The sequence below is a fragment of the Perissodus microlepis genome, chromosome 11 (assembly GCF_051167445.1).
Source record: "Perissodus microlepis isolate ML-2025 ecotype Zambia chromosome 11, ASM5116744v1, whole genome shotgun sequence".
Taxonomy (NCBI): domain Eukaryota; kingdom Metazoa; phylum Chordata; class Actinopteri; order Cichliformes; family Cichlidae; genus Perissodus; species Perissodus microlepis.
Window position 1 is genome coordinate 25,215,028 of NC_140471.1, and position 26,160 is coordinate 25,241,187.

Below are 26,160 nucleotides of genomic sequence, written 5' to 3' on the forward strand. Positions count from 1 at the left end.
CTGAGAGAAAATGAGAGTGTGTCCGAGAGGCCACCCCCAAATCAGCAATGATAAAAGTGGAGCTGAAATGGGTTGTGGGATGGAATCAAGAGAAATGAGATACACCAAATTAGAAGAGATTGGCCTGATGGACTTGGATTAGAAGGAAAAGAGGTATATAGGGAGGGGATGACGAGAAAAGGAGGAGAGTGAGTGAGAGACTGTGTGAGTGAGTGCATATGTGGAAGATGGGGGGGGGGGGAAGGGAGGAGGGGGTCTCGGTACTTGGCAGTCTCTGGGTATCTCAGGTTCTCTCCGGCCGGGAAAGCGGTCGATATTTAATTGTTATTGCTAGCATGGAACGCACGGAAGCGGGGCCTGTACGAAAATTTCTCATTTATTTGGTATTCTTGTTTTCTCTCCTTTTCCTCCCTTCACCCACCACCCCTGTTTGCGGGGTGGAGGAAAGTGAAAGGAGGTGTGGGGGTCTTGTGCGCACACTGGGGGCAAATGGAGAAAGGGGATGAGATCCTTGGATGACTCTGAAGGGGGGAAAAACACTGCGTCCTCCTCTCCCAAGTTTAGTTTCTGTCCCTAGACACATCATATCCACCCACCATCACCTCCACTCTGCCCCCCACCTCACTCCACTCTATCTACCCCCACCTGTCCAAAATGAAAAATCCGTCATTTTCATCAAACGTCCAACCAAATATTATCTACACTCCATTCCCGAAGATCGAATCTTATTTAGGGGCGACGGGATTCGCCATCTGTTTTTAAATTTCATTCCTCCATGAACTTTATTTTCCCTCGACTTTTGGACAAAATTATAACCCGATCGATCCGCTTTCTGGCCACCACCCGTCTACATATATTTTCCTTGTGCGGTCTCTTCACTGTGTGGGTCAATTTTCTGTCTCACGTCCACATGAACACGTGCAGAACACCGTCTGCAGCTGATAGAAACTTAAATGCAGTCCGGCTGATGTGAGGTGGAGGTTCAGGCTCTGCACCTTCGTTTTTTTTAAACCTCCCCCCTATTTCTGCGCTCTCATCCTTACATCCCTCCCAGCGCCCGGATCTCTACCTTTTCGCGCGCTCTCCCCTCGCACCTCTGACCGTTTCTCCTTGTTTTCCTTTTCATGTTTTGCTAACATTGCTAATATAAACTATATCATAGCAGAATACGGACACAAGCAGATTGGAGTCCCTTTTTTTCCTCGTCAACTTTTTTTTCCCGCTCCGAGGATAACTTTTCTCCGGCTATAGTCCGCGCGCTGTTTGCTCATCTCACTCATCTTGATTTTTTTTTTCTGACGCCCTACGGGCGGTATTCACTCATATTGCCGCTCATACGTCATGCCAGTGTAACACTTCACCAATGTGGTTTAATGCAGGAGGAAGGATTCGCTGTCCGATCTGTTAAATTGCTCGATTACCACCAGTCCTCTGCGCACGTCGACAGGATTCCCATCAACCTAAGTAGGAGCTGCCGGACAAGTCAATGAAGGTGCTTCGATGAAGGTAAGCATCCTACTTTCCCATTCTGTTACAGACAAGTGGCATTAATAATAGAGAAAAGCGTCAGGAATAAGAATCCCACGAGAAATATAATGCACTTTAGTGCGAGGGAAACATGCGCACCTCCTGCAGAAATTGATTGATGTAGGCTGTGTACGCTTGTGCGCCGGAGTTTGTCGAACAGCGCGCTGTACGCGGTACTTTCCCCTCAAATAGATCGGCAACAACTCCTAAAAGGTTCCTGCTTTAAAGTGAAAGCGTGTTTATGCGTTGAATTCGTGGGTTTGTATCCTACAGCGGCTTCGGGGACCCAGACGCTAAGGAGAGGGGATGAAGGTAAACAAATGTGCGGTGGAAAGTATAGCAGCTGTCGGGGAACTGAAACACGAACTTGGCAAATGAAGATATTCGCTTCAAAAACTTGTTCAGTTCATTTGCGAGCATATCTCAGTACTCCATGCATTTAATTCCAGTGTGCATATGCATGGAATTATGGATTCATTTTAATCGTAAAAGTGGCTAAAGACATAGATCCTCTCAGATGCTAACCTGTACCTCTAGAAGAGTTTACACGGGGGTATTTAACAGTAGTTTATGTCCGTAAAGCTAAACCACAATAATTTTACCAGCTGAAAATTCAAATGCAGCTCCTTCTTTTGTGTATTATGCTTCACAAACGCCTATCTTATTACTTTTTAAAATATTTACCTTTTGGATTATGTCAAGTGTAATGTGTGGGTGCTGCGATGAAAGGGAATTTCACACAGTTCAAGATCCCAGCATCATCCTCGTGCTTTTGTCGTGCATTTTCGTGTTTTTGTGATTATGAAGAATAACCCAAACATAGACAGCAGAGAAATGAGACTCTAATCTTTGAGGTCCCACTGATGTCACTCAGCAGCTGCTGCTTTGATGCAGGAAATCAGACTGACTTTGTGTATTCATACAGCGCTGGAATTTTTATACTTTTGATACTTTTTCATGCATTTTGTTGTGTTAATTTTAGTTACAAATCAGTGAAGGTTGGCCAAAAGGTCAAGGTCACATGGACCTTTCCTCTACATGTGTATAACCTTTTTTCATCTAACAATTTTTCACATTCCCAAACCTGAACATGTGCAGTTTTATTTTGATAATGTTTATGACCAGTCCTTAAATAAATTTAAGGTGATGGCTTTTTTATGTGGAATAATGAAAAATGTACTGAAAAGCGCTGCGAAAATTTTAGTGTAAAAACTGTTTTTCACTCTCTGCCCTGCTTGTGGGTCCACAGTGGCCTGAAGGGCAGCCTGGATACTGTCAGCTTGACCTTTGCATTGATTTCAACTTCACGTCACACAAGGTCAAAAGCATCACACTGATGGCTCTGGTGGTTTTCTCATTTGATCTGAATCAAATATACACTCGAAATGATGCATTTACATCGACATGTGTGCACGTCTCAGTAGCCTATGCAACTGCATGCAATTTATTTATCTATGTAATTATGGATTAATAATAATGTATTCTATAATGCATAATTATTAATCAATCAGTATTATTAATCATACAGATCCTCTCAGATACTAATCTAAGAATGTAGAAGAGTTTACATATATTTATGTCTGTTGGCACAGACATAAAGCACCCAGGAATTATTCTGGAAAATAAGAAATGTCGTCCATGTCTGTGTTAGCCGTGCAGTCACATGTGAGAGAGCCAGACTGCTGCTGCTATTGTTAGATGATATATAATTTACAGTGTTTAGGTAATATTCTGAAGTAGTGTAATAAAAAAAAATCAGCGCAAACAGCCTGAAAATGGCTGAGAGTGTTTAATCTCAGCCAAATTGATTATATGTTTTTGTTACTAAGATGTGACAAAATTGGTTTTCCCTATAAATCGTTGAGCAGAACCCAAAGACGTTCCATAACATGAGCTTTAACCCCCCCAAAATAACCTTGAATACATGCACAAATTCCATTTTAGAGTCATATTAATTATTACTTTTAATAAATGCGCACATCATTGCTGTTGCCAAGATGCTGCCTGTCAGTGACATCTGTGCCACTAATCAGAAAGAAACCTGTTAAAATATTAGAGAAAACTTCTGCGTGACTAAAAGTAGAAAAAAAAGCTTTTTCTTGTTGTATTTCTGTATTGTTTGTGTTTACTTAGTTTTGAAAGATAAAAACTCATTTGAACATATTTTCAGATTGCTCATATGAAAGTTTTCACATAACTTAGTGTTTTACTCCTTGAAGTATTTGAAATGTAACAGGGTGCCTCGCTTAAGGCTTCGGAAACCATCTTATCTCACTTAATCACACAAGAAACCTTCCTTTTGTGAACTGGGAAATGTTTTGATTTCCTAGGCTTGTAGAACCTGGACTCACAACTAATCTGTAACACCGGCACCAAACAATGGGAGAGTGACCCTGCCGTAGAGTTAAGTCTGAATTTCTCTCAGGGGCTGGCGGGAAGGTGTGTAGTTCCCACTGCAGTCTTTTCATGTTTTTTTTTTTTTCAACAGCTATCCCAGTACCCCTGCAGTTTTTACTTCTTCCTGAAAAACCCTTTCCTATTGACACTGATAATGTGTTAATCAATATGGTAGTTTTGTGCTTATTCTAAACAACATTATATCCGCACCCACAGTATGAATCAAGGCTCTGTGAGGGCCCACTCCAAGAGAGTTCCCCTCCATTGATTAAGTATTAGCTTCAGCACCTCCAACGCCCAGCCACTTGTTTGCAAACGGTGCTCTATTTCCGAGGTAATTCAAACGATCACTAAGCATGGGAGCCAATATTTATAGAGGCTTTAACAGGTTCATTATAGTCAGAGGAGCCAGTTCCACCGGGGGATGAAGCACTCATAAAGGGCCCAGCAGAGTTAGTCCCTATCCACTGAGCATTTGACAGTACAGTCAATGGCTCCAATCATTCCTCATCTGCTTTATGGCTGCATCAATGTTTATAGCTGTTATGGGGTTAAAATAAAGCATTAACGGATGCAAAGGGTAAGGTGGTGCATTCAATCAAAGGTCACTCTGTGTGAAGTCTATAATCCACTTGGTGACAGCTAGAGCCATCCAGAGTTTTGACTGTGTGCACACTTTGTTGCTTGAAATTGTTGACAATTGTTGAAATGCATTTTACTGTTTGGGGGGGGGCTGTCCTGAACACTGTTGATCACTTATACTCAGTCTAGTTTTGATGCTGAAAGCTTCACCAGCTAAAATATATACAGACAAAAGTATAAGTATCCGTAATTTTGCATCAATTTCATCTATTGATAAGCTTTTTCGGGAATACTTTCGGTACTTGTTAAATGTAAACACTTTAAAATCCCTGAATGCCCCAAGTCAACTTTTACTCCTTTATACTATTTATATGTATTCTGACATGCAAGTGCTGCTGAAATGTAGTTTCTGTCTTAACACACACTTTTATTTCCTTTCATGTGTTCAGACGTAAACTTAAACTTGCAGCTTGTGTATACTAATTTCTCTCTCACATCATTATTATTCTCTTACACTTCCTGCTTTACCTTCTTCAGCCCTGCTGAAGGTTACTAAAACTATCCATTTGTGTTCCTGCTTAATTTTCTATCATCGCCATCTTCTTCTGCTTCTAAAGCAGCATTTCTTTTAGACAATTTGAACCCTGTTTTGGAGTCACTGACCCCACTACTCGGCTTCTCTTCTCCGTACCCCGTCTCCCACTTAACCCCATATTTCACAGCTGAACTACGGTTAATTTCCCCCCAGTCCTGCGAACAACGCTCTCTATACTGCTGGAGCACGCTTAATTACCCACAATTAAAGCCAAACGCTAACAAGAAAATTGCCCTGTTATGAAATGACTTCAAAAGGACTAGAGTAAGTAGAATAGATTGAAGGAAAAGTTGGGTGGTAGCCTCGGGTGGAAGGGAAGAGATTCTCTGCTGTGTTTTTCCCTCAAGCTGTCTCAGTGGAAGTCAGTAAGCAAAGTCTCTGTTGGCAATACCCAAAGCTGTAGACTCCAGTTTTTAACAGCTTAATTCAAGCACTGGTACTGAAAAAGCACAAGTAATTTTACTAATGGAAGGCTTTGTTTTGAAAAGGGAAACTTTGGCTTCATCTTTGGTTTCTTTTATAACATCAGTTCAAAATATACTCACCTGGACAGCTTAACTTGCGTCTTATGTATCTCACTTAAAAAAATATACTGTGGATCATGTTTCATGACTGCACAGGAATAATCATGGTCACCGGAACAAGTGTGGCCAAATGAATTCCAACAGTTTGCCATAAATAACTCTCAAAGATATACATGATGTGTAACCCTGTTACAAACGTAAAATGTAAATCACAGAATTCAGTGCTTTTATAATAATTAAAAACCTTCATCCATGTGTATTTGAAAACAGTACCAAAACAACATACCAAGTGGCAACAATTAAAGTTTTACAGTAAAAGATCAAGTGAATGTATCTTCAGCGTATCCAGTTCAGGTACAATGTGGAGCTAATACACCCTGAACAGGCTGCCAGTTTTTCGCAGGGCTAATACAGACAGATGGGCCGCCCGTAATGCTCACATTCATTTTGGAATTTTAGAATCGCCAGTTAACCTGATCCATGCATGCACTTTGGACTGTGAGAAAACACCAGGGAAAAACTCCTGCAGATCCTGGAGGAACATGTAAACTCCACACAGAAAGGTCTCTGCCTGGTTTCAAACCCAGGGCTTTCTTGCTGCAAAGCAACAGTGCTAACCACCACAGCTCCTCGTGTGGCACCGGCCAGAAAAGACAATTCAGTAATATAAGATCAATACATGAGCTCTGAAACACTCTATCCATGAGTGCAAGTTTAATCTTCCATACAGTGACAAAAACGTATTTACATAAGGTCCTGAAATTCCATTAAATGCTCTTGGTACACCAAATAGACAGAGGTGAAGTGGAAAGCGCACCTCTGGGTTGAAGAGGAGACGGATCATCCAGCTTGTTAACAACACACTTTTTAAACGTGTATCAACTCCTCGTGTTCCTCTAGCGCTTGATACGGTAACTTTGCCACCACTGCTGTGTGACCTGTGTCTCAGTAGGTGAAACACGTTATAAAGCTCTTCATAGACTCAAGCTAAAGTTAAAAGATATAAGTGCAATCCTTTTTCTGCTCGGTTATTTGCGTATCTATGAAGGCTGCATTAGGAGAACTTATGCTGCCATACAAACATCTAAAGACCTAGCTTATTTCAACAAGACAACGCCAAAGCAGACCAACCTCATATCACAACAGCATGGATGTTGTTGTGATATGTTAGATCTGTTTTCTATATATGTTAGAAAACAGTCACATTCTCTGTTAAAATGTTTCCTGTCATGCCCCTATGCCCTATTTAGCAGTTAGGTACATTGTTCAAATTATTGCAATTTTTGTGTGTTTTTTTTTTTTTTTAAACTACCCTCACAGTATCTGACTTTTGGGAGACCGGCGATCTATATCAGTCGCAGGTGCATCTTTGAAGAAACTCGGGCAATCAGCTGCAAAGGATTTTAGTCACGTATTTGGACACAGGGCTGTAGAGTTTTGCACCCTATAGGTGAGGGTTCACAAAAACATGTTTTTTTTTCAACTTCAACAAAATATAATGCTGCACAGTCAAGAATTTGACATGATCAGCTCACTCAGATGTTAAAACTGAAACATTTGGAATCTGCAACTAGTCTAGCGATTAAAAAAAAAAAAAAGGCAAATATACTCTTTTAAAACATTTGTCTAGAAAACATCTGCTTTCTTTACCTAATGCCATGCTGAACAAAAGCCATTGTCAGTATTTTGATATATACAAACTAAAAATGTTCAAAAGGTTCAACTAAATTTAAAGTTAAGGGACTGCCAAAGTTATTAGAGTTTGGAAGACATGGATTTTACTATGGTGTTTGAGGAAAATTCAGGGAATAACCATTGCGAAGGGGCTTCTTCCCTTGGTATTATTGGATGGTAAATGTACTAATTGTTGAAAAACATTTATTCTGTAAAAAAGTAATCAACCAACCACAAAGGGATACATTTTTCTAGAGAAAGGGTTGTGTCACTCTGGAAAATTCACCAGTTTTATTAAGAAAAGCATAGAAAATAATGAAAAATCTTCACATGTTGTGTGTGGGCTGAGAAACTTATTGTTGGGAAGAGATACCGATCTAAAATGTTATTTCTCCTATTTCTCATCACTGTCAGCACACAGCTGTAATTCCATTCAACTCCATTTTTTTGGGTTGGAATTTGAGACACATGTAGTTCAATATGAGGCCACAAAAACTGAAGATATACACATGACTAGTCAACAGAAGTAAGACAGAAAATAGAGTACTGTGAAACAGTTCCTAAAACCAAAAACTAAAGCACAAACTCAAAATAATTTATGTGAATAATATTGCATAATGGGTAAGTCGTCTTCAAAGTGGATGAGTGGTTAGCATGGTTGCCTCACAGGATGGGTTCCTGGGTTCAAACCTGGGTAGAACCTCCTGTGTGGACCCTGTATGTCCTCATCACACTTAAGTGGGTTTTCTCCAGGAGCTCCCAATATTGAAAACCATTGTAGGTCTTGCAAAAAATGTTCTTAATCTCAAGAGTTTCAGTTTCTTGTTAAAGAGAAAGGTTATAAAAGTGCCTCATTTTCTTCCACAACACTTTATCCAGAGTATTTTCTGTTGTGTTTAGGTGCGCCCCACCATTAAAGCTGAGGCTCCGAGATGCCTGACAGAATTTTTAAAAAAATAATGGTGCAACCAGAACACAACCACCAATAAGAAGATCGTGAACACATTCTTGTAACAAAACAGTACCTATTGAAGCCCTGCTGGTACAACCTCACAGCAGCTGAGAGGAATTGAGACACCCAGATGTTGGAGTGTGTCTAGGACAATATAACTGACCACAGATCCCATTCTCTGTCACTGAGGAATGGGCCGAGCCTTCAATGCCATCAACAACCCTCCCCGCACACTTCCCCTCCATCCTCCCAAAGCAATCCAATCTACAGCTGGCAAAATGAAACAAATAAACACTAATTTGGATTATTTACGTCCAGTTTACACCACAGGAGGCAAGGTATGAGACGGAGGAAAGAAGAGCTATATGGTCGGAGGATAATTGTAACAGTGGTAGTAATAAGTGCAGCAGCTACAGTGATAACAATTAGATTTGATTTCATTTGAGAATGCCTCCACAGCTGCTCCTCACTCACCCCCTTAACCCCCTTCTTTCCCTTCCCCCTCCTCTCCCTCCCCTCACTCCTCTCCCCCTAGATTAAAGTGGGTGTGTTAATTCCGTGGTGTAGCGATCGAACAGCTCTGGCAACAATGGGAAATGGGCTATTGATCAGAACAGCTCAGATTAAGACTAGGCAGTGGAGCTCTTTCTTGCTCTCTTTCCCCTCCTTTTCTCTCCATTTCCCACCTTCTACTGCCTGTCTTCCTGTCTGTCCTGCTTGTGTCACCCCCTCCTATACACACACACACACACACGGACACGCACACTTCTCTCTCTTGTCTTTCAACCTCAAAGAGGAAGAGAGTGTTTGCATGCATAAGAGTCTATGAGGATTTCCTGTCCTTTCCTCCTTGTCCCTTCTCTCTATCTCGGCTCCTCCCGCTTCTAATTTCTCTGCTGACAACGCCTCTCCTAACTCAATGTCCCAAAAACATAATATTTTAGCTTCATCAAAAGCAAAGAATGCACGGAATCCAATAACTACGGTAGTCTCAAAAGGCATAGAGCTCGAGCCTTTTAACGGTTCACTCTGCAGCAATTTGACATCCATTCACATGAGATTTTATATCAGTCAGTCACAGGGAGGCCTTGTGTTGTGCCACCACAATTAAAATCTGCCCTATCAAAATGCCTCGCATACCAAAATTAGCTGTCATGATTGTGCTGCAGGACGGAACACATTGAGTTTGCATTGAATAGACATAGAACATGCCAAATGTGAGGAGACAGCAAATCCATACAGTGAAAAGTGAGCTAAGAATCCCCAGCTCTACTTATATTAATTAACTCAGTCAATGGGGATGTGATAGGTCAGTTATTCATCCTCTTCCAGTGCCTCCCCACTCTGTCACATATACCTCCCAGGTGTCAGAGGCTCAGACGCTCCAGCTGCTGAGCAGAGATCATTGGGAGGAAAAAAAAACATGGATGAATGGGCTGGTCTGAGATCAGTGGCTGGAGGTTACTGGCATGTTTCAGTGTTTCTCTATGTGCTTTTGCCCTTTTGGATTTTAGAGGTGACATGGAGAAATGCAGCAGACACTGTATACATGTACATGCACCAGCAATATTTACGCACACACACACACCAGTGGTCACATCAATATTGCTGTGACCCTCAGGGGACTCAGAGTACTGGCGAAGCTTTCATCTGCAGAGTGTGTGAGTGTCCTTGCTCCTGACATGGCCATCCGTACAAAGCTGATGTACATTAAAGACAAAAGCTATGCGCACAAGCAAATACACTCATACACTGGTGTTGCAGCATGGCGTTATGTCCACTGTGAGCCGAAAATCCGGGCAAAAAAGTTGAGAAGCACTGGTGTCTGCTGGAAGCCTTAACAAGCTGTGATGGAAGGCTGAGATCAAAAGTGGACACCAGAGGGCGATAAAGAGGTCCGTGCGTCGTTGTCTGAATTTATTGTATGGACTCCGTGTGTGTGCGTGGCTGTGGCCATAGCCGTGTTGTGCAACTGATGCTCATTCAGTAGTTTTGGCCCTTCCAAATATTTTTGGAAAGATCTTTCTGTTTGTGTGTTTTCGCGGGAATTAGAGCCAATTTGCCTTTTTCTAATTGCTGATTAGGACAGAAACTAATAATATTTTGCTTCACGGCTGATTTTTTAATCAATCAACAAGCCTTTGAAAGCTTCTGAAAACACTGAAACGTACTCACCGTGTTTTTGTAGAGTCCAACGTGTGGCTTTCAGCTTCTTTCCCATGCTTCCATCTCCACCCCCTTCCCTTGATGCCCTTGTCATAGGCTTTGGCTCTCTGCACTCAAGTGAGTTTCATTGGTTTACCTAATTGATTATTAACTTGCTTATTGAGGATCAATTAAATAATTAAAGTTTGTTAAGGGCAGAGTTGATTCAGTCGCACAAGAGCTGGGGCATTCTTTCCGCTGCGCTGCGTGCTTGTGCGGGTGTGTGATTTTCACTTATGCAGACACTTGATGGAAGTCACGAGTTGAAGGAAGACGATTTGTTTCACTGTAGTGTGGATTTTGCTACAGGGACAGCAAACAAACAACAGTTTACTTAAGCCAGACTGACAGGTGGGGCTCGACCTTTAGTGAGTGTCGTTTAAGGTTTCCTTTATATTCATTGAAAACAAAGAAAATATTGCTTTGGCTAGGTAGCATTTTATTTAGCACATAGGAAATCACAGTGATTCCTCTAGTCTCAGACTTCAATCCGACTTCAGCTGTAGGTGGAAGGTTTTTGTGTCATAGAAAACACTGTCAGGCACATCAGTCCCCAGTCGCATTGGCACTGGAAACGCATTGAAGTGGCCACTTTCATTGCTTGTTTGGGGAATTGGTGCCCAATTCAATGTGAGTAACTTTTAGGGTCAGGTCAACAGGGTGGTGAGTACTGTGACTCTTCAAAGCCGGCGGGGGGAGATGCGATGGAGGGGCTCCTCTTGTGGCAGCAAAGAGAGCCCTGAATAAGAGAGAGGGAGAAAGAAAAACACACCCAGTCACAAACACACAATTACACTACACACATACACACACACACACTCTCCCACACACAGAGACCTCATATATGAGACACGGGAGCGGAAACGGGTCGAATCCTACTTCAAATTCTCTTTCCTCTCGGCTTGTCGACCGGGGAAAACAAACCGACCCGAGGCACAGCGAATAGGGATTTACTAATTAACTGCTTACACACACACACACACACACACACACACACACACACACACAGGGAGAAAGAGAAGAGAGAGAGAAGAGAGAGAGAAAGATACACACCTTCTCTCCTCCCTCCTCCCCTCCCTCTGCTCTCCTTCCCGGGTTCAGGCTGGTAGTAGTGCTGCCTCTCCGGTCGCTGGCTCGGTGCGCCGTCAGAGTGAATGCGTGTGGATAGACTGGTCGCCGGTGAGAAAACCATTTACTAAAAAAAATCATACTGGAGGTATGTTTTCCTCTTTGTGCATTTTATTTATTGCGTGTAATATTTATAGACATTGAATTTTATATTTTTATTGTTTGTTTTGGGGGGTTTTCCCCTCGAGGAAAAAAGTTGGGGTTCTAGTGAGTTAGTAAGTGTTTTTAAAAAAGCATTTCACGATACGTCTGCGCTGGGCGACATTATTCTTCACGGCTGTCATTTTTGCTATAAATAAGATGTTTATGTTTTCCTGTATGGCATTCCCTCCGCAGTGTAATCTTGTAACAAAAAAGTTGGACTGTACGTAATTCACACAGGCTCTTTTAGCCACCATTACTGGGATTTTTTGTTGTTGTTGTTGTTGTTGTTTTTAAATATTTGTCTTTTTTGAAATATTGCAAACGTTTAAGTGCTCTTTGCATCCTTTGCAAGTAGACACTCACACAAACACACCAGAAAGGTGGTTAAATAGTCGACTTCTTCCGTGCATGTGTGAAAGCCTCGGCTGTTCGGGCGCACTTGGATGCGTTCAGCTGTCTGCGTTGGCCCGGATTAGCCTTTAAATGTCTCTATTTGTTAAGGCGTCCAGATCTCACCTCCACACCGCCTTATCAATCAGTCAATTAAACAGCCACTCACACGCGGCGAGCTGCACAAGTCCTCAGCCGGTGTATCTCTCTCTCTCTGTCTCTCTCTCGCTCTGCTCCATTTGTTTGTGTGTGTGCGAGTGGCCTCATGCAATTTATAAATATTGTATAATAAAGTGTGCCTGTGTGACGTTTGGATCTTGTTTTTTGTGGGGGGTTTTCATTGTGCGAGTGCGTCTTGTTGCCTGCATGCTTGTGCCATGTCCTCAACTTTGGGACGTGCACGTGTTGCACGTGGTCATATTTTGATTTAGTTTTAGTTTATTTCATTATTTGACTTTTTTGTTTTCTTTAATTTCTCGTCTTTAAGTTAGAGTCAGCTTCCACGGTTGTCGACAGTTTTCCAATTTCTCAGTACAAGCTACCAACGTTTAGGTTGTTCGAGTTTATTCCAAGTTTTGGCCCAACACACCCACCGACACACACACACAGACACACACACAGACACACCACAAGAGAAAATAAATAAATAAATCAACAACCAAGCAGCAAAGAAGTGGTTTGCTCTCTGTGACCATCCTTCAGTGTGCTCACCAAAGAAAAATATTGAAGTTTATTCCAGCAGGAGTGAAGCCGGCGATATGTGTGTGTGTGTGTGTGTGTGTGTGCGCGCGCGCGCGTGTATCTGCCTGTATATGTGTTTTCAGACTCACATGGGAGTTTGTTTCAGAAGTGGGCGCATCGATACATTTCGGAGTCTAGCTTAAAAAAATATATATTTGGAATAATCTTTATTTGATTTCGCTGGTCTCTCCCTCATATGGTGTTTTCTTTTTAGGTGTTTGCCCCTTTGCAACTTTGATGCATATTTATGCGCGCCGTGGGTGTACTCCATCAATTATTTGTGCCAGTATAATTCCAGATAAACAGTGTTTGTAAATCAATACATGCATGTAACTATTGCAGATTAAGAGATCGATCAATGGATCCACCGTAACCCCAAACAGTGCTGTTTTTTCTCCCTCTCTCTCTTTTTTCGAGTCAGTTACAACTAACATCTAACTTTTCACATCTGTCTAAAAAGAAGTTTTAATGCGTGTGAAAGTGCTTGTTTGTGTCTGTGAAAAACATTTTTGACATTTGAGGAAACTTTAGAGTTTTCTATTTTATAATAACCAGAAATTACTTAAATATGCCCAGAGTGTGCGTGCGTGTAATGTTAATAATAATAATAATAATAATGTCTTGTTCTTATAATTCATTTTGTTTTTGTATTTATTTTTCGTCACCCTCGTGGCCTCCGTCAGTTTTCCCCTCTCTGTGTTTCCTGTGTGTGAACTTTCAGACCAACGTGTTGAACCTCTCCTCGGTAATTGGATAATATTCCTGCTTTTTGCGCCGCTCCTTGCCAGTCGCCTCATCCGTCTCACTGCTGTCAATACAATAACATAATAATGTTGGAAATGTTTCCGACATTAAATGCCATTCGGGGAAATTTCTCTCCACGTCACTCACCCTCCCCTCCTTAATCGTTCACCTCTGCACGGCTTGAACTTGTTAACGTGTCCAATTTATTATAATACCAGCACTTTAACGCAAATGTTTATTTACACACACGGTTCACACAGTAATTAGGAATATGTCTCCGTTCCTTCCTGCCTAATAATAATAATAATAATAATAATAATAATAATAATAATAATTAGTGTATTTTCGTTTTAAAATAATGGGCATTTTCTATTATTATTATTATTATTATTATTATTATTATTATTATTATTATTATTATTATTATTATTATTATTATTACATCAAATAACATGCCTTGCCTAAATGCCTAAAACTTCAAATTTCCCTTTCCGATTATTTTACTTCGTTGTTAGGACAATTGTTTATTAATTTAATTTGCTCGGATTCATAATTTAATTTTTCTTTTATGTCTACAGAAAAAAATACATTTACTCTTGTTCTTTTTTCTGCAATTCATTTGTATTTTACCTGCCGTCACTTCTAAAAGGTAAATATAAATATCGTTTCTTCCTTTTATGTCCGTGTTTTTATTCGTTTCTCGCTTTCTTATTATTATATTTTATTATTATTACGTTAGTTTTTTTTTTAAGCCGTCCGGGCTTTTTAATGTCAGTTACATCAAATCAAACGTACTTTTTCAGGCTTATGATCAGAATTATTTGATAAGGAATTTGGATATTGGATGCGCCCTCGCTTCCTCATTTTCTCCTTTGTTTTTCGCCTTTTTCCTTTCCTCGTTTCTGAAATAGACTATTGACTTCATTTTATTCATCAAGACAATCCACCTATGGGGTCTCGCACCTCTCCTCATCTCCATCTCGTCTGGAGGAGAAACTTCTGACAGGTGCGAGAAGCGGGTTTGATTTTTTAAAAATGCTCTCATCCTTAATGTGTTGTCATCTGGAAAGCAATTTCGTATGATCAAAGTGCGGCTAGTTAGTGCGGTCAATATTCTTTCCAGCAAGCTTCTCATATATCGATAACAAGACAGCAAAGCCTCTCGCCGAACTGCATTCAGGCCCTGTATCCGTTATGTGCCGATAATCCCGGGTACATCCTGTGCGTAAAATGCGTTATAGCCTCATATACATTTCAGGAAGCTTTAATATAAATATAGGAAAGAATATACCTCATTTATAAGGATTTTATAGGAATACTGCAGAGGGAAAAACTCGAGGAAATGCTGTCTAGTGCGATAAGGTCATCCACAAATGAGTGGCAAATACGCACGAAGTCATTATGTGAATATTATAAGCTCTAACTGGCTCTTCCTCTCTCTTGCTGTCACAGTTACTGTATGACAGTAAGGAGTAAATAAGGTGATTGATCTGTGGTCTATGAAGCAGCAGTGGTCCTGCGGGAAAACATCAGAACACAAGCCAAAGGATCGACTCCAGTCAGCTGGGCCAAAGCGCCACGTCCCCTGTTTCCTGTTACTTCATTTATTTTCATTAATTATTTGAATTGAGGGCAGCCCCGCGTACGTACTTGTCCTTTTAACGGAGGATCTTCCAGTTGTACTAATATATATATATATGATTTTTTTTTTTCAGTGACGCCTTCGTGCGACAGCGACACTTTCCTCCTTGTTTCCTCCTTTCCGGTCGGATCAAGCGAAGCGGCGAAGAAACTTCAAGTCCAGTCCGTGAGACCGTGATCGGGCTTCGGCCTCAGGTGCATCTCTGAGGCGGAGCGACGCGGAGGTCCAGGTGGGTGAATTCAACCCCCCCCCCCCCCCCCCTTTTTTTTATTTCTTTCCTTTTTTTTTTTAACCGTGTGCCTTTAATGTCTATTTTCTTCCATTGCTTCTCTTCTGCGGTTGCATTTTCTAATAACAGTCGAACCTTTTTGTATAATAATTAAAATAGTTTAAAATACTTTTAAGGTAATCTGAGGTCACTTAAGTCAAGATGCTTTCCAGTGGGTGGAGTCATTTGTTGCTGATTTTAAAAAAAGAAAACGGAACTGTATTTTACAAAGAGAGTCCGTGTAGAGATGTAACGTTAAACCAACGTAACCATTCAAAGTGGTAATTTAAACTTTATAAGACAGCTTTCTGCACTGTATGAAATCTTTCAGACTCACCTATTTCTTAAAGATTCACAGAAGAACAACTTCTAAAAATTATGAAAAGAAAAATATTTTTTTAATGTGTGGAAATGCTTTTCAAAATTTCAAGATTGTCCTGTTTTTCTATGCTAAAAAACACTGCAATTAAAAAATAAATAAATCCAAACACCTCTTTTTGGATTTTGAAAATGTGTCAGTGACAAAGTGGCACAGAACTATCTACAAATAATCAAAGGTGTCCAGTCTACTATCCAGTAACCCTTGGCCATGTGCAAGATTGCTCTCCATCAAGGTAATGAATGCTTCCTTCGTTTCTTCTGCACCCATCTAATTCTTCCCGTTTGATATTACACTCTTAAAATTTGTATTTTAGTATTTATGATTCAATATTCATTAGTGTCTGCTGGAAGAGAAAATTCTACCTCTTACTCTCGTAGCATTATAGGGGAACTGAAGGACTTCTCCATATCTTTTCCATCATCTGCAAACACTCCCTCTTTCTCCGCCCCCCAACCCCCTCCTGTCGTCTTTCCCTGCCACACCTGGTAACTACAAACTTGTACACAATAATAACAGCCAGATGTATCCATCTATCTCTCTATCTAGCCTGTCGGCAGTTAGTGGAGTGGCTGAGAGACTTGCAGGCGTGAAAGGTCAGTTAATCAATGGCGCACAATTTGACAAATCCCAGTGACTCTTATCATCCTCACGGGTGTTTAGGGCCGAAAGGAGGACCACCGAGATAAATGCTTAATCCTGAGTGCTCAGTGAAAGAGAGAGAGCGAGAAAGAGAAAGGACAAGGACGGGAGCGCTCTGAAGCAGATGGGCATGCAGAGAGGTTGAACGCCAGGGTTGGTAGTGGAGGGCAGTGGACTTTGGAAGAGTTGACAAGTAGAGATAGAAATTGAAGAAAGAAAGAGATGCGGAAGTGACTCAGTACAACAACTGGAAGGTGAACAAATGTGCCTGCGTTTGGAAATGGCAGATTATACTTTTGTCTGTCGCAATCAAAGGACATGTGCAACTTTGTGGATCTCAGATCACAGAACATTGCCTCAGGCTGGACAGGCCGAACACATGCCTTCTGGTCTGACAAAGAAATCCTGGTTCACTCTCGGTTATGGCTCTGCTTCTGTGTGTAAAGTTGAGAAAAACCTGAGGAAAACAAAGGTGTATGAGTGGTTGAATTCTCCTGTGGCATGTTAGCCCGCCTGCAGCAGTGTGCAACCAAGAGGAAAATGAGCTTTTGTCCACAAGGCTGGCCTCTTTTTTCCTTCAGTTTTTTTTAAACTGCAGGGGTTTTGGAAGAGGGAACAATTTCTCTGCCCTTATACCCTTAACAAACATCACCTCAGTAGGACATGTCGTCACTTGTTTTCTATACTGAACTGCTAGGACCTTGTTATTTCCTGTTTTTATATTGGCATACATCACATTTAGTTAAAGAATCCAAATAGCATTACTGTCACCAAAAGTGATGGCTTGAATCTGAGGGCATGAATGTAATTTCCTTGCCGTGTGTGTTTTATCTTTTTTTCACATGGGTGCAAGAGAACTGGAGCTCTTTGAGCAATCACACAGACAGACCCTCATGTCCTTTATCTCCATCTCAATACAAGTTCAATGTAATTCAATTGAGATTAGTTGAACTGGCATGACAGCAGATCCGTAGTATTGCCAAAGCACTTAGGAGGCAATGACAGAACCACATCGATGTGGACTAACACATACACAACGCTGCACGACCGGCCAACCTTGTAGTGAGACTAAGACACACACATGCACACACAAAGTATAGGATCAAGCGAGAGAGTGACAGTCGAGTCAAAGAGGTTTTGGCAAATCTCAGGATGATGAAGTTAAAGGCTGATAGAAACTTGTCGAAAAAATGCGAAAAGAAGGAGAGAGGAATGATAAAGGGACCCGGATGACGAGTAGAGCTCATGTATGACAGAGTTCGTCCAAAAAAGATGAAAGAATGATCGACTCTCGGGGAGCACGATGGAGAGAGAAGAAGAAGGAAGGACAGGAAAAGGGGAAGAGGAGGACGTGACAAAGTGAAAGAGGTGAGCGATGCTGAGGAGAGCGAGAGAAGAGAAGGAGCGAGTGAGGAGAAAGCGCTGAAGGCGAAAAAAGGAGAGGACAAGAGATAAAGAGAGCAAAGGGGGGGAGGGCAAGAAAGGATAAAATGTATAAGAGTGATGTACGAGAAGAGGGGAGAGGAAGAGATTTACTAGAAGAGAGATTAAGTCAAGTTGTCCCCGGTCAGTCATTAATCCGATTTAAGAGCAATTAAGGTGAGACTGATTCCTTCCTAGAGAGAAAGAAATAGATGGAGAGGGTGAAGAGAAGGGGGAAGAAAAGAGGAGACAGGGAGGGAGACAAGGAAGGAGTGATTGAAAGAGAAAAGTGGGAAAATAGAACAGGTGTCTGAACTCTGGATGTCGGTTAGTGGACAAATTACAAGCAATGTACTGAAAAACTAACAGGAACACTGGCAGAATACTCTAATCTGTTTATTTGACTGTCATGTAAAATTGGACAAATCTAAAACTTGCTAAAAGTCACAGGTTAGGGAGCGAGGTGAAATAAATTTTTCAAAAGGCACTCCAGAAGTTTGGTCGTGGCTTTTCGTGTATTCTCGCATTCGTTGACTAACACACATTCCCTTTTGATCAAACCATGGATTTTCCGTGACATTGGGATCATAGAAGGGTACCTCCACACTCTGTTAACAGAAACTAACATCTAAAGTCTGCGTGTTATAGCTCAGTTATCTGTGAGATTTGTTTTGTGAGAGTGGACAGGAGACGTGAAGTTGAATTCCAGGTGAAAGTGCAGCGGCTGCTTCCCTCCAGTCAACATTAGACAGCGAAGGGCAAAGAGGAGAAAGAGACAGTGTTAGAGAGAAGGAGAGTGAAAGACAAAGTGGATGAATCTACTCTGAATCAAAATGAAAAGCACGGGAGCAATGAAGAGTTTCCCTCCTCCTCCTCTTCCTCTTCCTCCTACTGCAACAAACCCCTCCAATCCCCGCTCGGTGTGCTCTGTTGTTCCAGATATGTATCAGGGGTCTCCGGGTCAGCAGAGGGGTCCCTCCACTTGCTGTAGTGTTTCTATGTCTATTGGGAGATGGTGGTCCTGATAGCTTGGCCGTCTGACACGTACACAACAGTACATAAATCAAAGGCGCACATACACACCCTCACTCCATTTATCTCCCACTCAAGCAGTGCGGTGATAGCAGCCAACTCTGCATAGAGTCAGACAGAGGGAGAGGTTGTGGTCTGTCTTGTTAAGTGGGAAAGTAATAGGTAGCTGTAAAAGGTTTACTTCTGTTGCTGCCATTTCTATTGTTCAGGCTTTTCCAGTGTTTGTGCCTCTTTTGTTTGATGTGCTTCAATAGTATATAGCACACTCAACTACATACTTAATTGCTGTTCCACATAACTGCAGGACAGCAGCATGTTATTATGAAGTCTTTTAAGGCAAAGAATGTAGCAAATTGAAAGTGAGGTTATAGATTTTGTTTGTAACATTTTAGGTATCTGAATGGAAATGGTTTTACATGATTTCATTGACTTACATCAGTCACAAATGCACGTTTTTCAAAAGAACTCGGCCATTACTGGGAAAATGCACTTATACACATCTCTTTATTTCATTTTCTGTTTTGTCCTGGCTTTTCTCCTATTAAGATTCTCTCTATTTTTCTGTGGCGCATCTATTGCAGTTTCTGTGGACCAATCTGTGGACCATCGCAAGTCACAGATTGAGAGGCCATTTGGCTGCTGTTGACAGGAGAGAGCAGCTATTGACAGGGCCCTGCCGGGGAGGCGTGTCTCAGGCCCCACGTCCAAAGCGTTTGTGGCATTTAATACACTGTAGCAGTGGTCCTCACAGCCCTCACCCTGCGTGCTACTGCCATAGGGATCAATATGCACTGGGTTAGAGAGAAATGGACCATCTGATGCACACTCAGAGAGGGGGATGAGGGGAAAAAAGAGTGTAAGAGATGGAATCAGCGGGGAGGGGTGGGGTAGCGAGGGATTTAAGGGAAGAGAGGCAAAAGACTTGAAAAGGGGGAAATGGTGAGACCTAAAGGTGAAGAAAAGAAGAGAGGAAATGATTAGAGGCATGGTTTAAAAGACATGGAGGCAGAGTGTTGCCCAGCACAGAGATAGATAGCAAGGGAGAGAAAGTGGTCAGTGGTTGAAAGAGACATTCAGCTGGGAAAGAAAACAGATTGGAGGGAACGGGGATAGACACTGAAAAAGAGGAAGGCTCTAGACACCAGGGAGGATACACACAGGAAAGGAAAAAAGACATAAGGGAAGAGACGAGTGGGAGATAGGAAGGGAGAGGGGGAGTAGAAGGAAGAAAGGAGAGGGGAGAAAAACAGAGGTGGTGGTGGTGGGGGGGGGGGTGCTGGGAAGGATGAGGAGGAAAGGAGGGGAGTGGGGGGGGGACTAAAATTTCCATCAGGTTTTCAATTGGGGCGGATCAATAGTGTATTAGAGCTCACCTTGACCCCATCCCTCCCCCCTCTCCCTGGCCCAGCACACAGGCCAAGCTACTCTCCCTCACAGCAGGGGACAGAGAGGGGGAGAGATTGCATTACGGCCCCCCTTTCTTGGACCAAAGTGGCAGAAAATGGCACAATAAAAGCAAGAGCGGACAGAAAGAAAGAGGAAAACTAAGTCGCGGCAGGTAGAAACAGAGAAAGTGGGAGACGAGGAGTAAGAGACCACGGAATGAGCTGGAGGAGAACCCAGCAGGTGCTGCCGTGTTTGTTCGGATGGAGCTTTCTAGGAGAGGAAACTTGTTGGGCAGGGTGGTGTGTGCATGACTTGTGTGCATTTGTATCACTATAACACTCAAAAGGACAGATTGGAACTGAAATGTGTGATCCACATAAAACACAAGCATGTTTTTTGAACATGTATAGAATTTGGTTAAGTAACTGTGCTAAGTGTTGACGCAGTCACGGGGCTGCTGAACCTTGAAAGACAGAGTTTTGTGTATCAGTGTAAAAAAAATGCACTCATATGGACTCGAACAAGTCCGTGCATTAGTATTTTTATTTTATTAATATGCCACTAGTTTAAAATTGTAATATTCTGCATAGAATACCTTAAATATATAACTATTGGTATTACATATGTAACTATTGGCATTGGTAGGCTACAAAGCCTACCAATGCTTTTAAGGTGTGGTGTACAAATCGGTGATCTGCTGCACGGTTACACACAAATGCTCAGATAAATAAGTTGGTAGATGTGCACGAGACTGGTAGGACACCCTCCATCACTGGAGGACAGCGGGACTTGAAGCTGTTGCAGAAGGACAGAGGCAGGGGCCAGAGTGAGGGTGATGATGGGGGGAGAGGTTGAATAAAAAAATTGATCTGGGAATTTAGCATTTAGACACAGTTTGCAAAGTGATATAGAGGGGAGGCAGAGGAGCAGAGGGGACAGTGCGGGGGAGGACACTTAACTTTACAATAGGTCAGCTCTGCTGCTAACTCTCTTACTAACTGGAATCTTGACATCCTGCCTCATATGCCGCTCTGTGCATATTCCCCAGAAAATAAACACAAAATGCAATTCCGAGATTCTTTCAATGATCCATCTTGAGCGTGTGATTTAGCTGTTTAGACAGGAGCTTGTTTGTAAAAGCACAGACCTACTAGCAGCACCATCCTCATTTCTTCTCCACATTTCCTAATGCTGTTCCTATTGTCACCCATCCACACTCCAGTGCACATACACACGCCAAGATGCCCGGCAAAACAACACACAAATGCACACGCGCACCCTGTGTCAGGCGTACGCACACACAGTAACACACAAACTCGGTCCCACTCACTGAGGGGGAGAAAAGGAAAGAAAAAAGGAGAGAAAAAAGAAATCGATCGCCGGGGATAGCGGTGCGCGTCGGAGGATCGTATCTTGTCAAAATAATATATTACCCTCATCCCCGCCTGATCGATGCGGTGGATTAGGGACGGAGGGCTCCCTCTCTCCCCTCCTCTCTCTCCCTCTCTTCCTCCTCGGTGCTTGGTGCAGTTTAATATTTACCTCCGTGAAAGAACGGCCGCGACGGCTCTCAGCCCTAATTGATTCCGACACATGGGGCTCTGTGCTCAGGCTGCGGATGAGAGAGGGAGGGCCGGCTGGAATGCAGAGGTAGAGAGGCGAAAGAAAGAAAAAGAAAAGAGGAGGGAGAGAAGGAACCTCAGGACAGCAGCATCAAAAAACAAAATAGCAGGAATATGTGAAAAGGAAGGCTAGGAAAAGAAAAGATTTCCATAAGGAAGAAAAAAGAAGCTGTGGGAAGAAATGGAAAACTGAAAAGGCTGAGATAAAGTATGGAGTTTGAAAAAATGGATGGATAAAGGTTAGGGTGGTGGAAGAGAGACGAATGAACTTAAAACCTTGGAGGAAAACCTGGGAGGTCAGAGGAAATACAGTTAGAAAGGTATAAGATGGAGACAGCTGAGCCAGAGGGTGGAGAGGAATGGCAATGTATGTGGCACAAATAGAGGAGAGAGGGATGAATGGAACGGATAGCAGATAGGAAATGAATCAGGAAGAATGAGGGAAACGGGGAGAGTAGGTGGAAATGGGACTGCACGCGAAAGTGGCTTCAGGAGAGCAGGAAGAGAAACGGGAGGGATGAGGGCAGAGGAGAGCAAATGAGAGGGGATTAAGAGAGCGACAGGAAGATGGATAGAAATGGAGGAGTGAAACATGACGGGTGGAATGTAGAGCACCAATAAAAAGGCAAGAACGGGGAGCAAAGAAATAGGGGGATGATGGAAAAAAGAGCCCGGCGCAGAGGTGACAGAATGATATCAGGTGGGATAGACAGAAAACAGGAGTGATAGCGGAGCGAGAGGCGGGAGGGTAGAGAGGGACCATATTTTCCGCTGAAGGAACTGGCCTGTCATGCTGTTCCGCCAGCGCAGAGCGGCTCTATAAAATACAGGGAGCAGGCGGGTCGTGTCGGGTGACTTATGTGTATATCTAGGCTTTGTCAATATTTCTTTCTGCCTTCCTTCCTCTGTGCTCTCCCTATTGCTCCCTGACTTTCTTTTTCCAATTGTGCTTCCACTGTCTCCCCATTTCTTACTACGAGTGTGTGTTCGTCCCAGTTAAGTGCTCACTCCATCTCCAGCATTGTTTGTCCGCCTTCCTGTTCTTTCTGGGAAGTGAGAGCATATACAAGAGATATAAGCCGTAGAAGTCACCTGCACCTTTTGAGCTTGCAAGCCAAACACGACTGTGGTGCAACAACTTGAGGACTTATTGAGGTTTTATTCTTCAGTCATTCTCCATTATGAGGCGATAGAGGCAGGATGATGAGGCTTGCGGTTAAATTTACATCAACAGAGCACCAACACAAATACTCTCATTGGGGTTCATATTTTAAAGTCTATCTCCAGATTAAGAACATAGAGACAGACACGGCTGGTTCCCTCTCTCAAACAGAAGCCGTCTTAACAGGTAAGACGGCTTCTCTTTTGCATAAGTGCAGGGATAAATTAATTCATCGGGTTGTGTACATCTTTCTGTAAATCCACTTTTCTAGTTTGTGTTTCTCCAAGTACAGAAGCACCGGGTGGTAGGCTGATTTATTCATGTGATCCCACATTGGGTTACACCTCCTCTTCCTCATTTGGCATGGTTTAGTATCCTGCACACAGGTCTGTGGAGACCTGGATCCATGGGGGGGCCAGGCATCCTGCAGATACACTACCCCAGTGCACAACTAGTGGACACTCACAAATTACCCTGCTCTACATTTCATGTATATTTATTATGAAAATACATTAAAACTTCTCCGAACTGTTTCTGTCTTGCCACGTAAGTGAGAGTACTACAATGTTGCCCTCATTTTTGACTTCACCAAAGTCCTGGTGGGACTTGGCAATGAGAAAAACATTCAGTTCTATTTCTACCTACCTGTGTCGCCACAGAAAAAGTGAGGAGGGGAGGGGGAACATAGAGGACACAGAAGTTGAAATGGAATGAAACAGAACTTATTTATTTTTTTAAAATAAGCCCCAAATTTCCAATCTATCCCCATGACTTCCTCTGCCTCGGTGCTATGGTTTCTTTTTCCTTCCCCTTTCTCTCTCTCTCTCTCTGTCGCTGTGTCTGTTCTTTATTTACACCTCTCTCCTGCTCTCTGCAGTGGCTCAGGGAGCGGTAACAGAAGTGTCACTTGTCATTATTGGTCTAATTCAGTAATCCGTCATCGTGCACTCACTGTATGCAGCGCATTATACGCCAGCACAGCAGGTGTACTACGCACCGAGGTGGAGATTCGATTTGACACGCACACACAGGCGAGAGAGCCAACGGGGGCCGGAGCAGACGGGCACCGAATGTGTGTGTTTGTGTGCGTACATTTTGTTTTCTGTGTGTCGGAGAAAGTGGAAGGGGAACAGATAGAAAGATGGAGAAATTGAATTTTTGTGTGCATGTCTGTGGATATATTGTAGTTTCAATAGAAATACAGCGGTCTAAGATGTCTCTGTAGTGGGACGAGACATCACCGACGGGACAGAGACAGCCAGCACGAGTCAGAGCAGAGACTGTGAGCGGTAGCACGTGTGGGAACAGATGCGAAAGAAGATATTTGCAGTAAAGAAAAATGAACAAAATCCAACAATATATTATTACGGCGTGCTTTCCATTCATTTACAATCTGCAATCATCAAATCAAAGTTTACGTCTTCATCTGAGGGCTGAATATGTTTTATAACCCAGCCTGGAAGCAAAGCTATAACACAATCTACTGTTCAAAACACGGTATTGAGTTTCCATGATTCTGTTGTTCAACACTTTTACTTGGCTATAAAAGTTTTGCTTTATCCTTATAGCATTTTCTAAAGCAGTTCATTTGAAAGTAATATTTTTATTTCTTAAGCGAATATGATGGCTGACCAGCCAAGAAAGTCAATTCAGTCTGATTTATAAATTAGTTGTCTGACTTTTAAGTTTGGTGAAACTTATAGTTTATTATGTTTTTCCCAATTGAACTGCTTGGCTATTTAAACCACATTAATGCCAATTTTTCTCCAGTATTTTCATTTAGCTGCTACACTACACAAATAGGACCACATGCCTCTACCTACCAGTGGGGAAAGAAAAAGAATAGACACAATGACATGCAAGACAAGGAACATCCAGCTTATGTGGTCAGCGTCTTGGACTTCACCTGGACTCTCTAGATTTAATTATGAGAGTATATGGACTCATTGTCATTGTACAAAAACATAATGTGTTGTGCTTTTCACCCACCTCATCCTGCTATAGTGGGAAAAAAATCCATAAAGCGATATGATTGCTAAGTCTCCCAGATCTCTGTTCAGCTTGCGGCATTGCTAACTTCTGCACTACAGTGTGAAATTATGGATTCTCCTGGGATTATGCTTAGAAGCACCTAGATAGATCTCCAAACCCAATGTTTGTTTTATATAACGGTCAAGTCTAGATTCAAGTTAGACATGGTGAGGTGAACCCTGCTGCAGTCAGGGTTGTGGTCTGTAAGACTGATCCATTATCCATGAAGTCAAACACCGATTTTATCTGCTTTAGTCTTGCCCGTGTTTATGTTTGTTTTTGCCAGTAGGCATCACAGATGACTAATCAATCAGTCAATCAATCAATAATCAATATTGGTACAGATTTTTTTTTTTAATTTAACCCGTTAGTGCTTTATCAGTTTAAATGATTTTAAGTGTAGTTTAGCGTTTTTAGTGCCGCTTTCCTCAGCTTACACATAGATATCATTTTAGATGCAAGAATGTCAGACAGTTTATCAACTTGACTTATGCTTGGTATTGGTAGCTGTTATTCAAGTTCATTTTATTCATTTATTTTTTAGTTTGTTGATTCTGCATATAGTATATACAGCTGGATGCTTTCATATCAAGAAAATAAACACAAAGGCAAAGTCCGATAAAAACAAAGGAAAGCGTAAGTACCATCCCTGAAAATCCTTTCACTTCATGTATGATATGTAAACATGATATGAATGGATCTTAAAACAGGAGTAGGTAGAAGCTTAACACTGCACTGCACACAAAAATGTGCATACAGTCCAAACTTGGCACACTTCTAAGTCAAAGCTATCTACAACTTGGTGCTCCGGTGGGTCCAATCGAAAGAAAGGCAAAGCCAAGCTTTGTATGCAGCATTGACAGTCCCACCTCCCTTGGGGTTGGAGATGGTGCCCCCTACATTCTGGGTACTAGAGTTTTATTCTATGTGAACAAGTGTAAGGGTGATAGGGTTTAAGATGTGATGGAGCT

General features: G+C 42.1%; 1 protein-coding gene across 3 annotated transcripts in view; it reads left to right on the forward strand.

The window, feature by feature from the left end:
* Positions 1–633: 633 nt before the first annotated feature.
* Positions 634–26,160, forward strand: part of erfl1 (Ets2 repressor factor like 1) — a 48,743-nt gene continuing 23,216 nt past the window's right edge. The window contains exons 1-2 of one of the 3 annotated variants that reach the window (XM_084944835.1): positions 634–1,506; positions 15,319–15,474. The gene's annotated coding sequence lies outside the window, so the exon portion shown is untranslated. Of the gene's footprint in view, positions 1,507–11,336; positions 11,673–15,318; positions 15,475–26,160 lie in introns of those variants that run through there. The other 2 variants (XM_084944834.1, XM_084944836.1) reach the window with 2 other exon arrangements.